The sequence below is a fragment of the Dermacentor albipictus genome, chromosome 9 (genome assembly GCF_038994185.2).
Source record: "Dermacentor albipictus isolate Rhodes 1998 colony chromosome 9, USDA_Dalb.pri_finalv2, whole genome shotgun sequence".
NCBI classification, from domain to species: domain Eukaryota; kingdom Metazoa; phylum Arthropoda; class Arachnida; order Ixodida; family Ixodidae; genus Dermacentor; species Dermacentor albipictus.
The window spans coordinates 82973898-82997547 of record NC_091829.1 but is presented as its reverse complement, the minus strand read 5'-3'; the positions used below and the strand labels follow the sequence as shown (position 1 = coordinate 82997547).

The 23650-nt window shown below is 48.3% G+C and overlaps 2 protein-coding genes across 11 annotated transcripts in view; one reads left to right on the top strand and one right to left on the bottom strand.

The window, feature by feature from the left end:
- The window catches only part of LOC135915002 (endothelin-converting enzyme 2-like), a 392210-nt gene that overhangs the window by 157953 nt on the left and 210607 nt on the right, over window positions 1-23650 (bottom strand). The gene's annotated exons all lie outside the window — the stretch shown is intronic.
- LOC135915004 (uncharacterized) overlaps window positions 1-23650 on the top strand; it is a 138576-nt gene that overhangs the window by 47149 nt on the left and 67777 nt on the right. Inside the window, exon 3 of one of the 6 annotated variants that reach the window (XR_011508285.1) lies at window positions 7481-7685. The exons of the other annotated variants lie outside the window; for them this stretch is intronic. The gene's annotated coding sequence lies outside the window, so the exon portion shown is untranslated. Of the gene's footprint in view, window positions 1-7480; window positions 7686-23650 lie in introns of those variants that run through there. 6 annotated transcript variants of the gene reach the window in all.

The window sequence follows — 23650 nt, the reverse complement described above, 5'->3', positions numbered from 1 at the left end:
TATCCAATGATGTAGAAACATATATGCGTTCTCTACGAACACTGCTTTAAAACGACATGAAAAAGGAAATTCGAAAAAAATTGCGGTTGAGGATTTGGCAGACCGATACTATCTAATTTTTGTTGCATGATGAAACTTGCCAAAGTTAACGACTGGGCGCGTTGGTATAGCATGCCAACACGCCTAGCGTTTTGCTCACAATCTGTTGTGTTGGGGCATTAGGGTGGATTAAGGTCGAATATTTGTTATTAATGTGGATGAAGGGGGATTAACATGGATTTTGGTGGAGTAGGATGAATGAAGGCAAATTAGGGTGTATTAATGTTGAATAAAGTAGATTCAGGTTGATTAGGGTGGAAAAAAGAGGACTAACCTGAATTAGGGCTTAAGAAAGTAGGCTTTACAAGGCTTTTGTCTTCGCCTCTCTTTGAGGATAGCTAAGGACAATAAGGTAAGCTTAGAGGATACCTAAGGGAATATTTAGGGTTCCAAAATTGAGTGAAATATTGCGGTACCTTAAGAGTTGCCGTTTTGTAGCCCAGATTTACTCTGATGTATTTAGCTGTAAAATTTTTATTATATCATAAATCAGTGGCCGTCCTCGGCTGTCCACCACGCCGGCCGGCAGGCGTATCCTTGAGGAGCTCGTACTCGCACCAACCAAGAACTTGGCTGAAGACACCCAAATCCCCAGAGAAATAGGGGAGAAGATCGTTGTCGCCCCTTTGCCCCGCAACGTTCATCCCGTTCACAACGCAGGTCGTCGCAAGGCAAGAGCATTGAATATGCTAAAGCAAGTAAACAGGGACAAACGTGGACAGGCGTGGAAGCAGCTGCATACCGAGACGGCTAGGCTTTTGCGGTTTCCGTCGTTGACACGCTGGGCAAAGTTATCAACTGTGCTTCCGTCCGGACGACGAACCCAGAGGTGGCCGAGCAAGTGGCCATTGCACTCGCCATGCAAGACGGTCGGAGAGACAGGGTGTATAGCGATTCGAAAGCCGCCATCAGGGCATTCCAGAAAGGCCGGGTAGCCCGGCAGGTAGTTCAAATTCTGAAAGGCGCCAAACGCGGCAACACCTCCATGCACTCGATCCTTTGGTTCCCTGCACACGTCGGGGCGATTGAGGGGGTTCCGCTGAACCTCAATGAGCCTGCCCACGAGGCTGCGCGTGGCTTTACCGACCGCGCTGCCCTCAGGTCGGGCGACTCTCTACCCGGACACCGAGACGCTCCTCTCACACACAATGAAATAACTAAGTTCTTCTACTTAGAGAGAAGGGTTTTCCCCCCGCCTCACTCCAAGTTAAGCAGGCCGCAGGCGGTCACACTAAGAGTTCTGCAAACGAACTCGTCCCCAAATCCGGCGTCCCTTAATAGCATATATCCATTTATACGTATACGTATACGTATAAATACGTACCATTTATACGAATTGTTCTTGCGTGGCCTGTGGTGAGGTAGCTACGTTGCCTCATATGCTCTGGGAGTGCGGGTCGCTGGGCCCGAAGTTCACCAAGGAAGAGTGAGAGGAGGGCGGCTTGCCATCTCTCAGCGAGGTGCCCCGCTTCAGAGGGTTCTGCTGTTGTATTCCCCCTTCCTCTTTGTCCTTGTTCCACGTGGCGTCGGCATTCCCAAAGCACATGGGCCATATCGGCCCGTTCGTGTTCGCACCACGGGCAGCCGGGCGACGGGTGCAGCGCGGGCCACAGGCGGTGCAGGTGGTAGGGGTTGGTGAAAGTGCCCGTCTGCAACCGTCTCAGGTCGACCACCTGGGACCTGTCTAGGCGCCCGTGGGGTTGTGCATATTTTCTTCGTTCTTTCCTATAGTGACCAAGCACGTCCCGGTACGTTGCCGGAAACTCCTTGACATCGCAGTCGGCGTCCTCGTGATCCCCAGCTCCGTCCGCCGCGATTTGTGTTGTATTGATAACAACAGTGGCCGCGCCAGACGGGCTGGCAGCCGCCGTCGCCGTCACTTCTCCACTGGGGTTCCGCACAACAACGGCAGCGGCTGCCCTCTGGGTGACCGCGTCGCGGCGGGTAAGCTGCCTCGCGACGAGGTGGGCGCACTCGTTGTGGTTGGGTGGAGTGTCGTTGCGTCTTCGGCCGTTAGCATTGTTGGTGTCATTATTGTCGTGGCTGTTGTTGTTACTGCCAAGTTCCCCGACGTGCGCGGGAAACCAGTTGAGGGACTTGTTTGTAATCGTGCCGGATGCGAAGTCCCCGGCCCGGGCGTTGAGCATGCGTGCCACATCCGCGGACACCCAACCTTTGGTGTAATTCCGAATCGCTGATTTGGAGTCGCTGATGATCAGGTTATCCCCCGTACCTCCGTGGAGTACCGCGAGGGCTATGGCCATCTCTTCCGCTGCTTCGGCCGACGGCAGCCTCGCTGATGCCGTGAATCGGATCATTCCCTTTGTATCTACGACTGCCATGGAGAAGGCGGGCGCCACTGCCGTCGGCCGGCCGTGTCGATGTTGCCGTTGTTGCTGCTGCCGTTTTTGTCGTAGTAGCAGTAGTGGTGGTGGTGCTGGTAACTGCGGTTCGTCTCGCACATTCCCTTGTAGCGGCGGTGGTGGTCGACGTTCCTCGTCACCATGAGTCACCGACTGGTCGCGGGTACCTGGCTGCATCGACGAAGAGGACGCCTTCTTGTCTTCCATGCTTCTCGAGGATTGCTACCGCTCTGCGTATACGTCTTTGCACGTCATGCAGCGGGTGCATATTCTTCGGCATGTTTTCCGTCTGTATGGCGTCCCTGACTTCCGGTAGCAGTGATTCTTTCAGTCCACGCGCCTCGTAATATCGAATCCCGAGCAAGTCTAGGATTCGTCTTCCCGTTACGGTGCTCGACAGCCTCTCCAGCTGCGCGATTCTCTGCGCCTCGGCGATCTCCTGGAGCGTGTTGTGTACGCCCAACTCGAGGAGCCTGTTGGTTGGCGTGTAAGGGCGGTCTTGAACACCCTACGGATCGCCACGTTCAGCTTGGCGGTTTCGCTCCTGTTCCAGTCGGCATATGCGGCGACGTACGCTATGTGGCTTAGCACGTACGCCTGTATCAGCCTAGTAACGTTGTGTTCTTTCATTCCTTTCTTCTTGTTCGCGACCCGCCGCACGAGGTGTGTGGCGGCAGCCACCTACTTCTGAAGTCGGGCAACCAGCTCGCGGGTGGCACCGTTCTCTTCCAGCCACAGGCCGAGCACTCGCAACTTGGACACCGTCGGTATTCGGGTCCCCTCCCTCGTCATGACGCGGACGCCCAAATGACGAGCGTCTAGCACGACCTGCGGAAGGGGCCCTTTCTTGCGCGGCCTGTGGAGCAGAATCTCCGACTTGTCGGGTGAGCAGACGAGTCCCATGTCTTCGAGGTGCCGCTCCACCTCCCGGACGGCCCGCTGCAGTCGGTCTTCCATTTCGCCGACGCTCGTGTTCTCCGTGGTCCACACCGTCACGTCATCTGCGTATATCGTATGATTGATGCCCTCTATCGCGTCAAGGCGCTCCGGCAGGCCGATCATGATGAGGTTCAAAAGCATGGGGGAGAGTACGGAGCCCTGCGGCGTTCCCGCACCGCCCATTCGGACCGTTCGTGGTGAAGCCCCGTCGATCTTGACTGTCGCCTCGCGCCCATTCAAGAAGCTGCTGACATATCAGTGGAACCTCGCCCAGAGATCAAGTCGGCTGATCTTGTCCAGTATAGCCATGTGCTTCACAGTGTCGAATGCGCTCTTGAGGTCTAGCCCGAGGAGGGCGCGCACATGCGTGCTCGGAACGTTCACGACCTGTTCCTTGATCTACAGCATGGCGTCCTGTGTTGAAAGTCCCTTCCGGAAACCGATGATGTGGGAGGAAGATTACGAAAATTTCGACCTCCTTGGTTCCATGCACTTAAATATAAGTAGAAGGGCGCGCTCGTATGCGGCCACCGTGACCAAGATGCGACCCCATGACTTCGTGCACAGCAGCCCAACTCCATGGCCGCTAAGCAACCACGGCGGTACATTCTTACTTCATCTTATCACTCCAGCGGTGTCAATATGTTCTAATAACAATAGTAGGACATCATGAACAACACTTTCAAAAGCTTTTTGAAGATCTAAACTTTGTGCGCCCTAACGTATTTCCTGTCTTTAGAAACAAACAAGAAATCAGACTGAGTTCATTGCTAGGAGACAGCCATAGTATAGGTAGTTCACGTGCCGTTCAGTAATCGATACCGTTTGCCACATACACTCTGTAATTGAATTATTTGCTTTTGGAAGTAATGCAATTCAAAGAGTATAAACAGAAGCGTGAGGCTTCCCGTGCTAGGGACTTATTCACGGTCGATCACTCACGGCGAAACTACGACGACTGTGTGAAGCAGTGCTAAGCCAGCCAATTAATTCATCCAGATTCGATCAGTCAAAAAGCACGCACTGAAAGCAATATTGTGTACAGCGATTACATCCCTATTTGTGAACAAGGTTTCGCGTGAGATGAATGTGGTATTTCAGCTCCTTAGTAGCGGAAGAGTCCCAATGGAGCCAAAATTGTAATGAAAAGCGCACTCTTGCTGTTACAGAAACTCCGTGGGGCCCTAAAGAATGTTGTGTAAAGAGATTACGTCTATGTTTTTGTACACGTTTTTGCGTGAGATTCATGTGGTATTTGAACGTAGTAGCAAGCCACGAGTGTGAGTGGAGGCAGGTGTGTTATGAAAAGCGGACTCTTGCTATATTCCAGAAACTCATGGTTGGCACTGGCAGTTCTCCCATTTATATCCAGTTCTCCTAGCACACTGCGCAAATGCAAACGATGATCAAGAAATATTTATGTAAAACAACCGCAACGCTTGCCATTAAAAATGCTAGTCCCCCCTTTTTATGTTTGGAAAATATATTTCCCTAACTACCACATAGCTCGATGGAGCACGAGGTATGCAATCGTAATGATTTTACGACTAAACCCATTACCGGAACTCTGTGCCAAAAAACAAAAGAAATATGGCAACCGCATGGGCGCGAAGTAGTTGCTACCTCTAGTTTTTGGCTGGCTAAACATATCCATAATATGATGAGAAAACTCGAATTTACACGAGCACGAACGCACGTAAATTGTGTAAACCTCATTGCGTATAATTTTTAGAAAAATCGAATGGCCATTTATAAAATCTTTAGCTTATTTTTAGGTGGCCTTAAAACATTGGTTGGCGGACGCCTGAAGTATATCACACCGCCCTCCTGTGAAAGACCCCGTATGGAGTTGATTGTGCGTCTCGCCTGAATCGCATCTGGTCTTCTACCCCTAATCGCCAGCGTGACGTAGCAATATGACGACGCCCTTGCAGTTGCAGATTTCACTCCATGAGCAAAATGGCGACTTTTTCTCATGAAGTTGGTTACATTAACTCAATAGCTAAACCTCGCAAACTTTCTTGTGTGATACCCGCCGCGGTAGCTTAGTGCCTAAGGCGATCCATTGTCCAGATCAAGGTCTTCCATTCAATTGCGGCCACGGCGGCCTAATTTCAATGGGAGCGAAATGAAAGAAAAAATCGCTCGTGTGCTTCGATTTAGGTCCACGTTAGACCACTTCAAATTAATAAAGTTACCCCGAAATCCCAGATTTTATCGTACCTAGTAATCAAAGTGGTCTTCCGGCATGTGAAACCCCATAATTAAATTTCTAGCTGGATGGGTGAGTGAATTTTTAGAAGCGTCAGTTTCAGTCACTATAAAATTCCTTGGCAATTCCGTCTTGGCAAATTGCTACATCACTCTCTGAGTTTGCATGCAATCAAAGTAGGACTCACCTTATTTTTAATATATCGCGAAAATTATAACGTTTGTAGCCATGATTATAATTGCAAATAAAACTTGGTACACGCATCATCCGTATTTTTATTTTTATGCATGGTTTGTACCATCACCCATACTTATTGGGGAAGTAAAAAAGGACCTCCGTAAAAATAAGGGTTATGTTGTGCGTAATGGCGTTGACGAAGTAAGAATTATCTTAGTTAACCACACCCTTTGTAATAAATTGGGTATTTGAGGAACGCAGTCAATTACTGCCATTACTGTTACTGCCACAAATTTTTCTTGAAAAGGGGGGAATATCATAGCTTTTGTACATGAGAACTTACGTGGACTTCCTCAATGGCAATTTCTTTCAAACAACAACGTTGCGCTTTCGCCGAAAAGGCGAAGATTTTCATTATGATGGGAAAGTATTAAAACAATGCGCACAGTAATGTTCGTAGCTTTATCGGCAGCATAAGTCGAAGTAAAGATTGGTTTATAACTAAAATTGGGAAGGACGATGTCACGCCTGCCAAGGCAAACACGAACAACGCTGGCCTAATGAAGATTACTGGCATTAGTAATCAAACGCTTAGCGCTGTTTCTCGCTTCAATGCTTGCCGGGCACGTGACATTACGCGATATCCAACACTAGGCACGCGGAAAACCAGTGCGCGTGAAGCCACAAGCCATCGTGGCCCGCCACCGATGCACCCGCCGCAATATACCTCCACAATACAGGGTCGCATTTCGAGTCGTGGACCAGGAAGAAATTTTCGTCAACTGCGAAGCTTTCCTTTCAAATAATCCGTATCAGTTTCCATTGTAGCACTTGTTTGGGCTGATGCTTCATTTTCCCTGTATTATTTATTCCTCTCCAACTTGCGGGTTTCGTTAACATACAGGGTGCGACCAGTGTATGCGTTCAATCACGCAAAGATCCAATCCAACCGATGTACGCCGCCTCCACACTATTCTACCATAAATACACCATCCATCCATCCATCCATCCATCCATCCATCCATCCATCCATCCATCCATCCATCCATCCATCCATCCATCCATCCATCCATCCATCCATCCGTCCGTCCGTCCGTCCGTCCGTCCGTCCGTCCGTCCGTCCGTCCGTCCGTCCGTCCATCCGTCCATCCGTCCGTCCGTCCGTCCGTCCGTCCGTCCATCCATCCATCCATCCATCCATCCATCCATCCATCCATCCATCCATCCATACATACATACATAGATACATGCATGCATACATACATACATACATACATACATACATACACACATACATACATACATACATACATACATACATACATACATACATACATACATACATACATACATACATACATACATACATACATACATACATACATACATACATACATAGCTTTATTTGAGCTGCTTAAAACATATTACAATATTCGTGCCCACCGAAATGCAAGGTGCTTGCAAGCGACAGGCACGAGGTCCTAGTTCGTTACATAGAAGGTAGTACTACAATATACATTAGGCATATTGCAACAGCTTCAAAGGTAGGCTACACAAAATTACTTTACTGCGTTAGTAACGGAAAAAGAAGAATCTTGATTAATTTTTTCCTTCAATGCTGCCCCGCTATTTCTTCAAGAAATTCATAAAAATATCAAAAAAACCAACACAAGATTTTTGTTCTTTACAGGACAAGAGTGAAACCAGAGTCATAGGAATGGAACAGATTAACAAGAGAGCGCCGATGCTTTAGTTTGTTGTATGGCTCTAATAATGAATGTTATACAATTAGTACTTTTGGTGAATGGTCAAAATAAGAAGGACCATAATATTGTCGACATTATTTACCGTTGGTCGTACACCGTGTGCGGCAGCGAACTGTCAGCCAAGCTATTCAGCAAATAAAAAAACATTTAAAAAAGACGGCTCAAGATACAATTGTGTAACATACGGTATTCGGTCACCGAATTTCTCAACACTAAACACCATGCGTCTCAAAATGGTATCTTTCACCGTACATCCTAATCTATCTTTCTTTTTCGAGAAAACGCTTGGCTAAAGTATGCTGGGACGCCATATATATATATATATATATATATATATATATATATATATATATATATATATATATATATATATATATATATATATATATATATATATATATATATATATATATATATTATTCTTTAAAAATGTGATCCCTTTCTTACACTTTGGATTTGCAATGTGTTGTGATGCGACGATTCGTGACCAACTTGCGAAGTGTCACTTGGATCACAATATTAAAAATAACGCACCGTAATATCATTTCTTGCTATATTGTCTGAGCAATCATAAGCAGTAGCGCACTGTAAGTTCACATATGTTTTTATTTATTAGCTTATCCGCTATATTTACTTTCCTTCGTACTCCGAGAAAAAGCAAGCCTAAGGAAATTAATCTGGGTAAAACTGAAGAGTCCATACTTGCGCTGCTACGGTTCGTAAACGTTTCATTTACGTAGTGAGTGGGGACATTCCGCATGACACGTTTTTCAATATAATGTCCGAGTTACATGGGAGAAGGTAATAGCGGTAGAGAAATGCAAGGCCACCCTAAGCAGTGACAACCATATCAATATAAAAGATATCACACGAGTTTCTTTTCAATATTTGAATATATTTGCTTAACATTTTATCAAGCAACCACTCCTTTCGAGTATGCAGTGTAGATAGCATATTCATATATTGCATCACTGAAGTGTATGATGGTTACGCAGTTGACGTAAACGGCCAGTAAATGCTGTTCCAAAAATGCTGTTTAAGCACACGGTATCCAATGATGTAGAAACATATATGGGTCTCTACGAACACTGCTTTAAAACGACATGAAAAAGGAAATTCGAAAAAAATTGCGGTTGAGGATTTGGCAGACCGATACTATCTAATTTTTGTTGCATGATGAAACTTGCCAAAGTTAACGACTGGGCGCGTTGGTACAGCATGCCAACACGCCTAGCGTTTTGCTCACAATCTGTTGTGTTGGGGCATTAGGGTGGATTAAGTTCGAATATTTGTTATTAATGTGGATGAAGGGGGATTAACATGGATTTTGGTGGAGTAGGATGAATGAAGGCAAATTAGGGTGTATTAATGTTGAATAAAGTAGATTCAGGTTGATTAAGGTGGAAAAAAGAGGACTAACCTGAATTAGGGCTTAAGAAAGTAGGCTTTACAAGGCTTTTGTCTTCGCCTCTCTTTGAGGATAGCTAAGGACAATAAGGTAAGCTTAGAGGATACCTAAGGGAATATTTAGGGTTCCAAAATTGAGTGAAATATTGCGGTACCTTAAGAGTTGCCGTTTTGTAGCCCAGATTTACTCTGATGTATTTAGCTGTAAAATTTTTATTATATCATAACTCAGTGGCTGTCCTCGGCTGTCCACCACGCCGGCCGGCAGGCGTATCCTTGAGGAGCTCGTACTCGCACCAACCAAGAACTTGGCTGAAGACACCCAAATCCCCAGAGAAATAGGGGAGAAGATCGTGGTCGCCCCTTTGCCCCGCAACATTCATCCCGTTCACAACGCAGGTCGTCGCAAGGCAAGAGCATTGAATATGCTAAAGCAATAAACAGGGACAAACGTGGACAGGCGTGGAAGCAGCTGCATACCGAGACGGCTAGGCTTTTGCGGTTTCCGTCGTTGACACGCTGGGCAAAGTTATCAACTGTGCTTCCGTCCGGACGACGAACCCAGAGGTGGCCGAGCAAGTGGCCATTGCACTCGCCATGCAAGACGGTCGGAGAGACAGGGTGTATAGCGATTCGAAAGCCGCCATCAGGGCATTCCAGAAAGGCCGGGTAGCCCGGCAGGTAGTTCAAATTCTGAAAGGCGCCAAACGCGGCAACACCTCCATGCACTCGATCCTTTGGTTCCCTGCACACGTCGGGGCGATTGAGGGGGTTCCGCTGAACCTCAATGAGCCTGCCCACGAGGCTGCGCGTGGCTTTACCGACCGCGCTGCCCTCAGGTCGGGCGACTCTCTCCCCGGACACCGAGACGCTCCTCTCACACACAATGAAATAACTAAGTTCTTCTACTTAGAGAGAAGGGTTTTCCCCCCGCCTCACTCCAAGTTAAGCAGGCCGCAGGCGGTCACACTAAGAGTTCTGCAAACGAACTCGTCCCCAAATCCGGCGTCCCTTAATAGCATATATCCATTTATACGTATACGTATACGTATAAATACGTACCATTTATACGAATTGTTCTTGCGTGGCCTGTGGTGAGGTAGCTACGTTGCCTCATATGCTCTGGGAGTGCGGGTCGCTGGGCCCGAAGTTCACCAAGGAAGAGTGGGACGCCCTCCTGCGAAGTCCCGTCTTTGAGGATCAAATCCTGGGCGTCCAGCGCGCCCGCGATCGGGCTAGCAGACTAGATCTGTCAGTCCCGTCGTGGGATTAGCCAGGTGCGCGTTTTATCGCGCTTTGCTGGACCAAATAAAAGTTTATTCACTCACTCACTCACTCAGTGGCCGTGTAAGGCTAGAAATAGTAGAATGGGAAGGATACTTTGCAAAAAGAAAAGGAGACAGCAGTATTTTTTTCCATTGCAGTAAAGAAAATGCTCAACATAAAGATACACGTTGTAGCTACTTCAATTGAGTATTGTTTGATGATCCTTTGCATTTACCCAGTACCTTTCGGGATTTGAAGAGAAAGTTATGTAAAGTTCCTAGGGCAACCATAGAGTTTGTGACCCATAGGGAGAGTGCGCTTTTCATTAGGCTGTCGGCTCCATTCGCACTTCATGTCAGTAGCTGCTTTAGCGAAAATGTAAAAACAATTCCAAACAGGGGACGTAATCGCTTCCGCCTAATGACATGCAGTGCGCGCTAATTTGGCTGCATGAGCAAAACCGGATGAACCGATTGGCTCGTGGAGCATTGCGTGCGCAAAGGCAATACTATCGCCGAGGGTGATCGTCCGCAATTGCGTCCCCAGGACGAAAGGCTGATGCTGCTGCTTGTACTCTTTCACTTGCACTACTTGCAAAAGGAAATCATTCAATTACAGAGTGGGTGCCGCAAAGCTATAGCAGCAGCCCAACACTATAGCCACTGAGCAACCACGGTGGGTTCTCAGGATTCTAGGCTGCTGTTTATATAAGCCTTGTAAATACATCATGCAAATAGTTTTATGCCCGTGGCATTTTGGTGCACGTGCGGGGTACGCGTCTTCGCCACGGAGCTCGGCAGCGGACGTCTCACCCAGCCTGGGACCATGCTCCCTGTGGAAGGCACCGCGTCTGCAGCTGCAATGCCGGATACGCATACTCAGTACGTTGCTCTACCTCAGCCGCAAGACCCCGACAAGTTCACCGGCCAGGATGGTGTTGACGCAGAAGGATGGTTGTCGATTTATATGAGCGCGTCAGCAAGGTGAGCAGCTGGGATCCGACCATAATGCCGGCCAATGTCGTGTTCTACCTCGACGGAACACCGCGAACGTGATTTTACACACACGAGGAAGAGGTAACCAGCTGGGACTTGTTCAAAGAAAAGCTGTCCGACATTTTTCGCAATTCGACCGGTCGACAACTAGCCGCCAAGCAACAACTCGCCACGCGCGGCCAAACTGCTACCGAGACGCATGTCTCTTACATTAAGGATGTCCTAGCCCTCTATCATAAAATCTACGCGTCCATGCCAGAGGTCGACAAGGTTGGACACATTATCAAAGGCATCGCGGACGACGCATTCAACCTTCTGGTCTTTGGAAACTCGTCGACTCTCGACGCCATCATGAAGGAATGCCGCTGTTTCGACAACGCGAAGAGTCGTTGTATATACAATCAGTTTATACGGCTTCAAAATACTGCAGCGACCTCTTACTGTACCAACCCCACCGTCCAATCTTGCTCTTTATCACCAAGCGAAAACGTGACCCGAATTGTGTGCCGCGAACTCGAAGCAGCGTTTCCTGCCTTGCCTCAACCGACGTCGTGGAACGACACCACTGAGAGGACAACGCAAATTCAGTCCATGGTTCGCCAGGAAATCGCTAATATGGGTCTTCCGAGCACCTGCTCCTTGAGTCACCCTGACACCCGCGCTGCTCCTATGGCTTGTTCCTATCGCAGTCTACCTCAGAGGTCCGTCATCCCTACACTACCAGGAATCCATCGCACTGGCGTACACCTGATGACAGGCCGATCTGTTTCTGCTGCGGCTGAATAAGCCACGTTTCCCATCACTGCCGTAGCAGTTGGCCGTCCCCTCCTCGAAACACCTTCCAGAACTAACGTTCGCCCCGAAGTTCGTCACGTCGTCGCTTCTACGACGCTTCCGACGCCACTAGCTCGACTCGCTGTTATGCTTGCTCGCCCTCGCCTCAACGTTGCCAGCCACGTCCACCTCAGCTTCACCGCTCGCCGTCACCTTCCTACCCTGGACAGGAAAACTAGGCAATGCAGCACCTCGAGATGTTGCTGCGAGCTCGGATTCACCGCAAACTCCTCCTTTGACGCTGTTTACAAGACACGATCTTCTTGACGTCCGAGTTGATAATCAAGGAAGCAGCGTGTCTTTATCCCTGTCTGAAAAGACTGGGCAACCCGTGGAACTTCTTTCATGATTGGGATAGGTGCTTGCAATTGTTCCCCTTGAACGAGGAACTCCCAGTAAGCGCGAGTCATAAGCTCGCGTTGATTACGTCCCTGCCCTTTGAAAACACCGCCCGTCGCTACTAGCGATTGAATGATTTAGTGAGGCCTTCGGACCGATGTCCGGCGCGGCCTTTCGGTTGCGCCGGTCTGTTGGAAAGATGACGAAACTTGATCATTTAGAGGAAGTAAAAGTCGTAACAACCCATATATAACAATATATGTATATATACAATCCATACTAATAATATTGTTGCGTGTGAAGGAGACCGTTTGTAACCCTTACGGATGAAGGGGACCGTTTACTTTAAGTCGCGGAGGTGAGCGCAAGAGCGGTCATGGTTTATCAACTGAGCGTCGTCCTCTTCTTCCTTCCTCCACCCGGGACCGCAAACACGTTCACTGGTCTTCGTTTTCTTCATGCGTAACATTCCTCTCGTCGCAGACGAAGCCCGCCGGGCGAGTCAATCCATGTGTCTTGACGTGAACAATTTCAAGCGGGCGACATGGACCACTTGTTTCTTGGCAGCTCTTCTACCACTCGCCGTGAGGTGAGCTTCGTTATACGTGACTTCCGTGAGTCTGTCAATAATCACAAACGGTCCATCGTAGGTGGCCAAAAGCTTTTGGCATAACCCGCGTTTCCGTACTGGAGTCCACAGCCAGAATAAATCACCAGGGCGATAGGTTACCGGACGGTGGCGAATGTCGTAGCGCGCTTTTGATCTGTCCTGCGATGCCAAAGTGCGCAAACGAGCAATACGACGAGCTTCTTCGGCGAAGCAGAGAGTCTCGGCGACAGTGGGATTTTCATGACTGCAGAAGGGGAAAACAGTGTCGATTGTGTACCGGGGTGGCCATGCGTACAGCAGGAACAAAGGGCTATAGCCGGTGGTCTCGTGCTTGGCGGTGTTGAACGCGTACGTGATAAAAGGCAGTACGTCATCCCAGTTCTTGTGGTCGGATGAAACGTACATAGATAGCATGTTTACAATTGTTCGGTTGGTGCGCTCCGTAAGCCCATTCGTTTGTGGATGGTATGGTGTCGAGTGACGCAAGTGGGAATCACACAAATGAAGCAGCTCCTCTACGACGTCTGCTGTGAATTGTCGGCCACGGTCGCTGATGATCACGCGAGGCGGACCATGTCGCAGGATCACATATTGCAGCAGGAATGTTGAAACGTCAGTGGCAGTTGCGGAGGGCACTGCCGCCGTCTCGCAGTAGTGTGTGAGGTAGTCGACGCAAACAACTATCCAACGGTTTCCCTTGGCTGATTTTGGAAATGGGCCTGCGAAGTCAATGCCCACTTGTTGGAAAGGCGTGCTTGGAGGCGGGATCGGCTGCAGAAGACCTGCTGGAGCAGTAGATGGCCGTTTGTGGCGCTGACACTGCATGCAGCTGGCCACATACGTCTCAACAGATTGTCGCATGCCAGGCCAATAAAAGCGTTCCTGAATCCGGTAGAGCGTCCTCGCCGAACCTAGATGGCCAGACGTAGGGTCGTCGTGCATAGCACTCGGAATCCCTGTGCGAAGGCTCTCCGGCACCACTAGGAGAAAACGTGCGCCAGTGCTGGAAAAGTTCTTCTTATAGAGCAGTCCATCACGTACACAGAAATGGTTTGCTGTCGTCGAGGTGGTCGTAGCGATGAAGAGCGGTGTTAATTTACCGTCTTTTCTCTATTCGGTTTTGAAGCAGTCGACGTCTGGAAAACGCGGCGACACAGAAGCCACGAGGTGATCGAAGTCGTCGGCGTCACAGTCCGTAGTACTAAGTGGCATACGCGAGAAACAGTCCGCATCAGCGTGTCGTCGACCACTCTTATAAGAGACGGTGAAGCTGTATTCTTGCAGTCGGAGCGCCCAGCGCGCAAGGCGGCCACAAGGGTCACGAAGATTCACAAGCCAACACAATGAGTGGTGGTCGGTGACCACTGTAAAGGGGCGTCCATACAGGTAAGAACGAAACTGCTGAACCACAAATATTACTGCGAGGCATTCTTGTTCCGTCACAGTGTAATTCTGCTCGGGCCTACCTAATGAGCGGCTTGCATATGTTCGCGTGTTCGCGGTCACCGTAGCGCTGAACTAGGACGGCACCAATACCTATGCCACTGGCATCTGTATGGAGTTCTGTCAGAGCTGAAGGACTGAAGTGTTGAAGAACCGGTCGTGACGTCAGCAGGAACTTCAACTGACGAAAAGAAGAGTCACACTCCGGATTCCACTCAAAGGGGGTGTCCTTCCGTAGCAGGCATGTCAGCGGATACGCAACGTCGGCGAATTTAGGAATAATTCGGCGGAAATAGGAACAAAGCCCCAGAAAACTACGGAGCTCCTTGACACAGCGCGGTGCACTGAACGCTTCAACGGCTGCTGTTTTCTGGGGATCAGGGCGGATGCCATCCTTGTCGACGAGGTGCCCAAGCACAAGGGTTTGGCGGTCTTCGAAGTGGCATTTCTTAGAGTTTAACACTAGACCAGCGTTTCTGATGCAGTTCAGGACAATATCCAGACGCGAGTTGTGTTCGCTGAAGGTGCGGCCAAAGATGACGACGTCGTCGAGGTAGCACATGCAGATGTTCCACTTCAAGCCACGCAATACAGTGTCCATAAATCTCTCGAAAGTTACCGGAGCGTTGCACGATCCAAATAGCATCACATTAAATTCGAAGAGCCCGTCAGGGGTTACAAAGGCAGTATTCTCCTTGTCGTCAGGATGCATCAGAATTTGCCAATAGCCGGATCGTAAATCTACTGAGGAAAAGTAAGAGGCGGAATGAAGGCAGTCTATTGCGTCATCATTACGTGGGAGTGGGTACACGTCCTTTTTTGTTACAGCATTCAAACGGCGATAGTAGACGCAAAATCTCCAAGATCCATCTTTTTTTAAACAAGAATCACTGGAGCTGCCCACGGACTTGTTGACTCTTGCACGACTCCCTTTTTAATCATTTCTTGCACTTGTTCGTTGATAATCTGGCGCTCTGATGGTGAAACACGATATGGCTTTTGTCTAATCGGATTTGCCGAACCCGTGTTGATGGTATGGCGCGTCCGAGACGCAGGGATTGCAGGTATATTGTCCTTCTGCGCAAAGTCGAATACAGAAACGTGCTTCGAAAGCACACCCACTAACGTTCGGCGTTCACTCGTGCTGAGTGATTTATTTACCATCGACAAAAGGGCCGTTTCCGAACTGTGGCCATCAGGTTCTTCCGGCACATCTGTAAGTACAGCCGCTGATAAGGACGCGTGTTCCCTGGCGAAGGCTAATTTCATGCCATCTGATAGTATAACCGGCTCCTTAGAACAGTTTACGGTCCATAAGCCAGTGCGTCCACCTTTGATCGACACCACACAATGTGGCACCAACACATTCTTCTTCATACAGTTAAAGTGCATCGGTTCTACGGTAGCTTCGAAGCAGTCGGAATCGGCGCCGCAGCAGACAACGGGAACGCAAACGGTAGATGATGCAGCTATGACCGTATCACCACGAACACACAGTGCAGTTTCGCGATCTACAGGGTTCTCCAGGAGTCCTCATGGAATCCTACCACTTAAGAATACTTTTCCTGTGCGGCAGTCGACAGTAGCACCACACTCCAGCAAGAAGTCCATGCCGAGAATATCATCATGAGTCGACCGAGGAATAATTACAAACTCTGTCGTAATGAGGAGGAAGAAGAAGAAGCCGACCAGTGCGTATGTGGAATGTTCGGCTCCCGCTTCTGTGCTCGTTTTCGGACTGATTTCTGTGATTCCTAGCAACGAAATGTGCACTATTCGACGCAGTTTCTTCTAAGGAACACGCCGATGTCCGATTTTTCTTCCCGTCAGTGAACTCTTTTCCATTTCCGAGGCTTTTTAGTTCGGACCACGCCGCGGCTCAGCTAGCCTTACCCGACTAGGCCTATCGTCGGGGGCGAGGAGCGAGCAGGCCCAGGCCTCGCTCGTACGTGTGCGCGGTAGTATGCCCGCTATGGAGACCGTAGTGCCGGGAGAGGACATCTCCCCAGAAGAAGCGAATCGCCCTGGCTGGACGACGGCCATGGGCAGAAAAAATAAGGCCACACCGGTACCGACCGTTCCGGACCGAGGCAACGAGGGACGAGCAGACACGAAGGGCGGCCGCCGCACGGCCGGCCCGCAGAGCGCGGTCAAGCGCCTCGTCGCCGCATCGAGGCTCCCCCGGCTACCGAGGGACCACATTCGCATCAGGCCGAGGCCGAGGCCGAGGCCGAGAGACGGCCTCGACGTAAAAAAAGTGAGTCAGATTCGCCTGGCGCAAGCACTAGCAATGGCGGCCTCACTCCCGCCGAACGAGACCGAGGAAGATATCGTTTGTCCGAACGCAACCCAAAACGAGGCCAATAGAAGAAGACTGGGTGGACGCCCTGCAAAGCGACGACCACCAGACCCAGCTCCGGGCCGTCCAGAGGGCTCACGAAAGGGCGGAGGCTCACGGGCTTCCCGTCCCAACGTGGGTGCGGCCCGCGACCCCTGCCGCCCACTAAACCAAGAGTGGGTGGGGAGGGGTTCCTCAGGACACATTAAAGTTATTTCCTCCTCCTGTCGTAATAACATGGCCTCCCAAAAATACGTCAGCACTACACACACCAATAGGTCGCAATGGCTCACCACTCACTCCACAGAACTTTGAATCTTCGTCCCATTTAAACAAAACCTTTCGCCCTAACACGTGTTTAAACGAGACACTCATGACGGAAATTGTTGCGCCTGTGTCCACCAGAGCCATCACAGGGACATTATCTACAAGCACGCGCACTTTGTTTTTCAGCATCAACACAGGAGGTATTTCTGTCAGTAGCACGTCTCCAGCGACCTCACCTCCATCGGCCGCGCTAGCTAGTTTTCCGGTGACGAAGGGGACGTGGTGCGATGCCGCGGTGAGGGAGAACGGGGAGCACGATGTTGCGGTGGGGGTGTCAAACTCCTGTCAGATGCCGGGGAGCGATTCCGGGAGCTGCTGAGCCAATACTCGTCGCCAGATGATACGTGTGCTGGCCATGGGGCAGCGTGTGACCGTTCGGAGGGCCGAGAAAACTCTGAGGGCTGGCCATACCACGTGGTCATACGCTGGCTGCAAAACCGCGATATATGACCCGGGACACCACAGGAATAACACACCGGGAGAGGTCGAAACCTTGGTTGTTCGTCGATGAAGCGGATATTATCATTTTCCCGCGTGTAGTGGGTTGGTTCGTGGCGTGTGTCACGACGATACATCGGGCGTCGAGTAGGCGTGCGTTGAGCGCGTTGGTCATAGCGCGGAGTCGGAGGGCGTGTTGTAATCCTCGGCTGTGAGGCTGCGCTGTACTCTACGGCCGCTGCGGTAACCATCGGTTGCCAAGGGGCCGAATGTGGCGTCGTCATAGCCTCACGTGACGTGTGCACGCCATGGTGGTCAGCAGTTGAATGCAACTCCTCGCGGCGGGAAAGTTCCTCGCGGACGATCTGTCGGATGGTGGAAGGAAGGTCGAGGCAAGGACTCCTGTCCACACTGGCAACCGTCGTCACGTTTGCCAATCGACCAAACTTTGGCGCAATCCGACGCATCTTGAGCGTTTCAAAAGTTCTGAAGTGCCGAATGACGTCAGACACAGAACTGAGGCTCTCCTTTCCAATTAGAAAATTGTATACATCCTCAGCCACTCCTTTCAGCAAATGTCCGACTTTATCTTCTTCTGACATGCGAGCACTGACCACCTTGCACAGCTTTAATACTTCTTCGATATATGTTGTGCATGTCTCACCTCGTAGCTGCGCCCGTTGAGACAGTGCCTGCTCCGCACGCTTCTTTTTGGCGACTGAGTCCCCAAAACAAGCCTTTAGCTCGTCCACAAAATGTTCCGACGTCGTAAGCGCGTCCTCGTGGTTCTCATACCACATGAGGGCGGTATCGGTCAGGGAGAACACCACATTGGTGAGCTGAGCGGTTGCATCCCACCCGCTGGATTTGCTCACTCGTTTGTAGTGTACGAGCCACTCGTCGGCATCTTCCCCCGCTTTGCCTCCGAAGGTGGGTGGAACTCGGTAGTATGGCCGTGGACTGCTAGGCGCTGCCCTCGGAGTGGCTCCTTCTTCTGGCATGTCGAAGATGGTCACGGCTGATGGCGGGAGGCCGGCAAGTCGACGGCTTCGACGAAGCTGCGGCAGTGATGGTTCCGTTGTTGTGAGCGGTACCCCGCACCTCCACCACTTTGTTGCGTGCGAAGGAGACCGTTTGTAACCCTTACGGATGAAGGGGACCGTTTACTTTAAGTCGCGGAGGTGAGCGCAAGAGCATTGTTGTTGTTGTTGTTGTTGTCCTTAGTGGCCGTGGCACATACCCACAGTGGGAGATGTGCAAGAGCGGTCAGCTGGTTTATCAACTGAGCGTCGTCCTCTTCTCCCTTCCTGCCCCCGGGACCGCAAGCACGTTCACTGGTCTTCGTTTTCTTCATGCGTAACAATATATACAATATATGATATACACAATATATACAATATACAATATATTGTGCAGTATATACAATCCATAATAACAATATATATATATATATATATATATATATATATATATATATATATATATATATATATAAATGTGTATACATATATATTTATATATAACTTTATAAAGTGATCTCTTGCACTTTAGATTTGCAATGTGTTGTGATGCGACGATTCGAGAACAGATTGCGAAGTGTCACTTGGATCACAATATTAAAAAAATAAAGCACCGCAATATAATTTTGTTCCTATATTGTCTGAGCAATCATAAGCAGTAGCGCACTGTAAGCTCACATATGTTTTATTTATTAGCTCATCCGCTTTATTTACTTTGGTTTGTACGCCGAGAAAAAACAAGCCTAAAGAAATTAATCTGGGTAAAACTGAAGAGTCCATACCTGCGCTGTTACCGTTCGTAAACGTTTCATTTACGTAGTGAGAGTGGACATTCCGCATGACACGTTTTTCAAAATAATCTCCGAGTTACATGGGAGAAGGCAATAGCGGTAGAAAAATGCAAGGCCACCCTAAGCACCGACAACTATATCAATATAAAAGATATCACATGAGTTTCTTTTCATTATTTGAATATATTTGTTTAACATTTTATCAAGCAACCACTGGTTTCGAGTCTGCAGTGTAGATAGCATATTCATATATGCATCACTGAAGTGTATAATGGTAATGCAGTTGACGTAAACGGCCAGTAAATGCTGTTCCAGAAAAGCTATTTAAATACACCGTGTCTAATGATGTAGAAACATATTTGTATTCTCTACGATGACTGTTTTAAAACGGCATGAAAAAGGGAATTTGAAAACAATTGCGGTTGAGGACTTGGCAGACCGATATTTTCTAATTTTTGTTACATGATGAAACTTGCCAAGGTTGACGACTGGGCGTGTTGGTATAGCATGGCAACACGCCCAGCGTTTAGCTCACAATCTGTTGTGTTGGGGCGTTAGGGTGGATTACGGTCGAACACTGGTTAATAATGTGGATGAAAGGGGATTAACGTGGATTTTGGTGGAGTAGGATGAATGAAGTCAAATTAGGGTGTATTAATGTGGAATAAAGTAGATTGAGGTCGATTACGGTGGAAAAAAGAGGACTAACCTGAATTAAGGCTTAAGAAAGTAGGCTTTACAAGGCTTTTGTCTTCGCCTCTCTTTGAGGATAGCAGAAGACAATAAGGTAAGCTAAGAGGATAGCTAAGGGAACATTTAGGGTTCTAAAATTGAATGAAATATTGCGGTGCCTTAAGAGTTGCCGTTTTGTAGCCTAGATTTACTCTAATGCATTTAGCTGTAGCATTAGAGCATGTAGCATGTAGCATTAGAGCTGTAGCATGTAGCTGTAGCTGTAGTAGGAAAGCGTAGCAGGGGACGACAGAAAGTTAGGCGGGCGGATGAGATGAAGAAGTTTGCAGGGACGGCATGGCCACAATTAGCACATGACCGGGGTTGGAGAAATATGGGAGAGGCCTTTGCCCTGCAGTGGGCGTAACCAGGTTGATGATGATGATGATGATTTAGCTGTAAAAGTTTTATTATATCATGCCTCGGTGCCTGCGCAAGGCTAGAAATAGTAGATTGGGAATGATACTTTGCAAAAAAAAATAAGAGGAGACAGCAGTATTTTTGCCATTGCAGTAAAGAAAATGTTCAATATAAAGATACACGTTGTAGCTATTTCAATTGAGTATTGTTTGATCATCCTTTGCATTTGCCTAGTACCTTTCTGGATTTGAAGAGAAATTTATGTAAAGTTCCTAGGGCGCCCATGGAGTTTGTGACCCATAGGGAGAGTGCGCTTTTCATTAGGCTGTCGGCTCCATTCGCACCGTATCGCGATGGTTGCTGTTGCGAAAATGTAAAAACAGTTCCAAACAGGGGACGTAATCGCTTTCGCCTAATGACATGCAGTGCGCGCTAACTTGGCTGCATGAGAAAAACCGCATGAACCGATTGGCTCTTGGAGCACTGCGTGCGCAAAGGCAATAGTACCGGTGAGGGTGATCGTCCGCAATTACGTCCCCAGGACGAAAGGCTGATGCTTCTGCTTGTACTCTTTCACTTGCGCTACTTGCAAAAGGAAATCATTCAATTACAGAGTGGGTGCCGCAAAGCTATACGGAAAACGAAAGTACGTGAACTATGTGGGCTCTAGTACTCTCCTAGCGCCTAATCCGCCCTGAGCTGAAGTTTATTTTATAAGCAAAAGTGCTAGGTCACACAGCGCATCATTTTCTTCCCAATCTTAGTGGACGGAACGGATAACTTGCTCAAAGATATGCATGTGTTTACGCCCACTGAAATCGACCTACACGGATACATTCTTGAGTTTTCTAGTAATGATATTTCGAAAGGCATATCGTGCCAACACCAGTGGTCTGTTGTTTCATTCTCGCAAAGTACCACGGTTGCTAAAATGTGCAAAATAATCAACATATGGTTTCTTCCATATGTTAATAATAGCTTTTCTCCCGGAAATCTCCTATTAGTAATTTCCTATGAGCTAGAGAAAAAAACAAATATGCTGTGTTTGGTTCTTGCCGATTTGCTTTTGGGCTCGTCCTTGAATTTCAAAAGATAATACGGTCACCGCCAATGCAGGTCCCGTAAGCAGGAATTGAGACAAAGGCTACTTATGGTGTATTCACCCGCCGTGGTTGCTCAGTGGCTATGGTGTTGGGCTGCTGAGCACGAGGTCGCGGGATCGAATCCCGGCCGCGGCGGCCGCATTGTGATGGGGGCGAAATGCGAAAACTCCCGTGTGCTTAGATTTAGGTGCACGGTAAAGAACCCCAGATGGTCGAAATTTCCTGAGTCCTCCACTACGGCGTGCCTCATATTCAGAAAGTGGTTTTGGCACGTAAGCCCGATAATTCATTGTTTTTATCTTGTATTCGTCCTCAAAATCTGTCACAAATTACACAGCTGTTCCACTTTGTTCTGCACTGCTCGACGCAGGCTTCTTCGAGCATCCTTAAGTGCAACTATTTCCCAGAAAATTTTAGTGTGGGACACCGCGTAAGTGCGGCTAGTCACCGGTTGAACTTTCCTGTCACGACGAGTGCCCTAATTGTATGATCTAAAAGCTACATGAGAGGGCTATGTAATGAAGTATTCAGTATTTACCACATAATAATTCATGTTTACTATTCGATGCACATGCATGTATATACGTACATTGTCAAAGGTTTTCAACCCATGAGAGAGTTTTCTTGTCCCACGTGTAACACCCGATTTTTAGGGCTTTAAGGAAATTCCCAGGACGACAATGGCGTCCTAAGTAAACTTGCAGGGAGAAAAGCCACAATTGAAAACTATGCAATCTTTCTGCCAGCCTTTGCACACATATATATTCTAAAAAACAGTTTTGTATCCATCCCTTTGAAATTCTCTTGTGGGATATTTCTCTGTCAGAAGACTGTCAGAATGATTACATTGTTTTCAACTATGTCTTTTGTTATCGTAAGTCTAGCCAGATATCTGTTGTCTTCTGTATATTTTTATAAGACACTAACGGTATGGGTTTTGTGAGAAGACATCCTCAAGGGTCTATACATTTTTACAGTGTAAGTGTGATAGAAAAAATGACATGCAATGCTTCAGGCTGTTCAGCTCTCTCACACCAAACTTCGTGCGCTCAATACCTCTAGTCTATTTCGGAATAGCTGATGCAAGGCCTTAACGAAGGAACATAGTCCTCATTATGATATAGTTGCTATATATTACGGATACCACCACTGCTCAACGTGGAACTTCACATATTCGTCTTGACTAAACGTATACAATTAATTGTCAACTCCGGCAAATTTTCTTGTTCAAGGGATGTTTTAATAAAACTGAAATGTTCCTCTCCACATGCGCGTCGACAATGTGTTTAAAAGAGCTGGGTTGAGAGCTGCAGAGACTTTTCACAAATTAAATTCATCGCTCACCTGAAACCACATAACTTGCCTTCTCTTGAGTGATAGGGGTACTGTGTTGTGAGGTAAAAATTGTAAACGCAGAACATGCTGGGAAATAATGGCAAGTGACAAGGACGAGAAGTTCGCAATCGTGAGGTAAGGTTTCACGTTAGACGTTTCTAGCGGGATAACCTATGTTTCATTAGAACGGGCGAGTGATGGTTGAAAAGTGGTAATGCATTGTTGGATGCAGAAGATTGAATCTTCACGGGCCACGAACGCAGTTTGAGCGAATGTTTATAGCATTAATCGGAATTGGGTAGGCCTGGCACAGTCCCCGACTTTGTGCACCTGCTACTGGCAGACGTCCCCTGAACTAGAAGCCATCCGGATGAAAAAAAGGATTGCTGTAGGATAGTTGCGTTCACAATAGGTATGTGAAATTGACCATTCTTTATTGCGTATACCACAGAAGCAAATAGTCAGAGGTTGTATCACGACGCACTGTGGAAATCTGTACATCGCCGTTCTCGGATCATATTCGCCGGTGCTTCCCCTAAGAAATGTCACTACGTGTACGGGCTTATTTGAGCGTACTATTAAGCTGACTCATTACCTTCCGAGACGCACTTTTCTGCCGCTAATCCCAAACGAACAACAATCAGTATCCCATTATTACAGCGGTGTGCAACAACCGCCAAGTTCAGCTGCCAACTGCTTCACTTTTGGTATCGGTGCGTGTCCCTGCGGGGAAAGTATGCGTTCCGTAAAGGAGAAA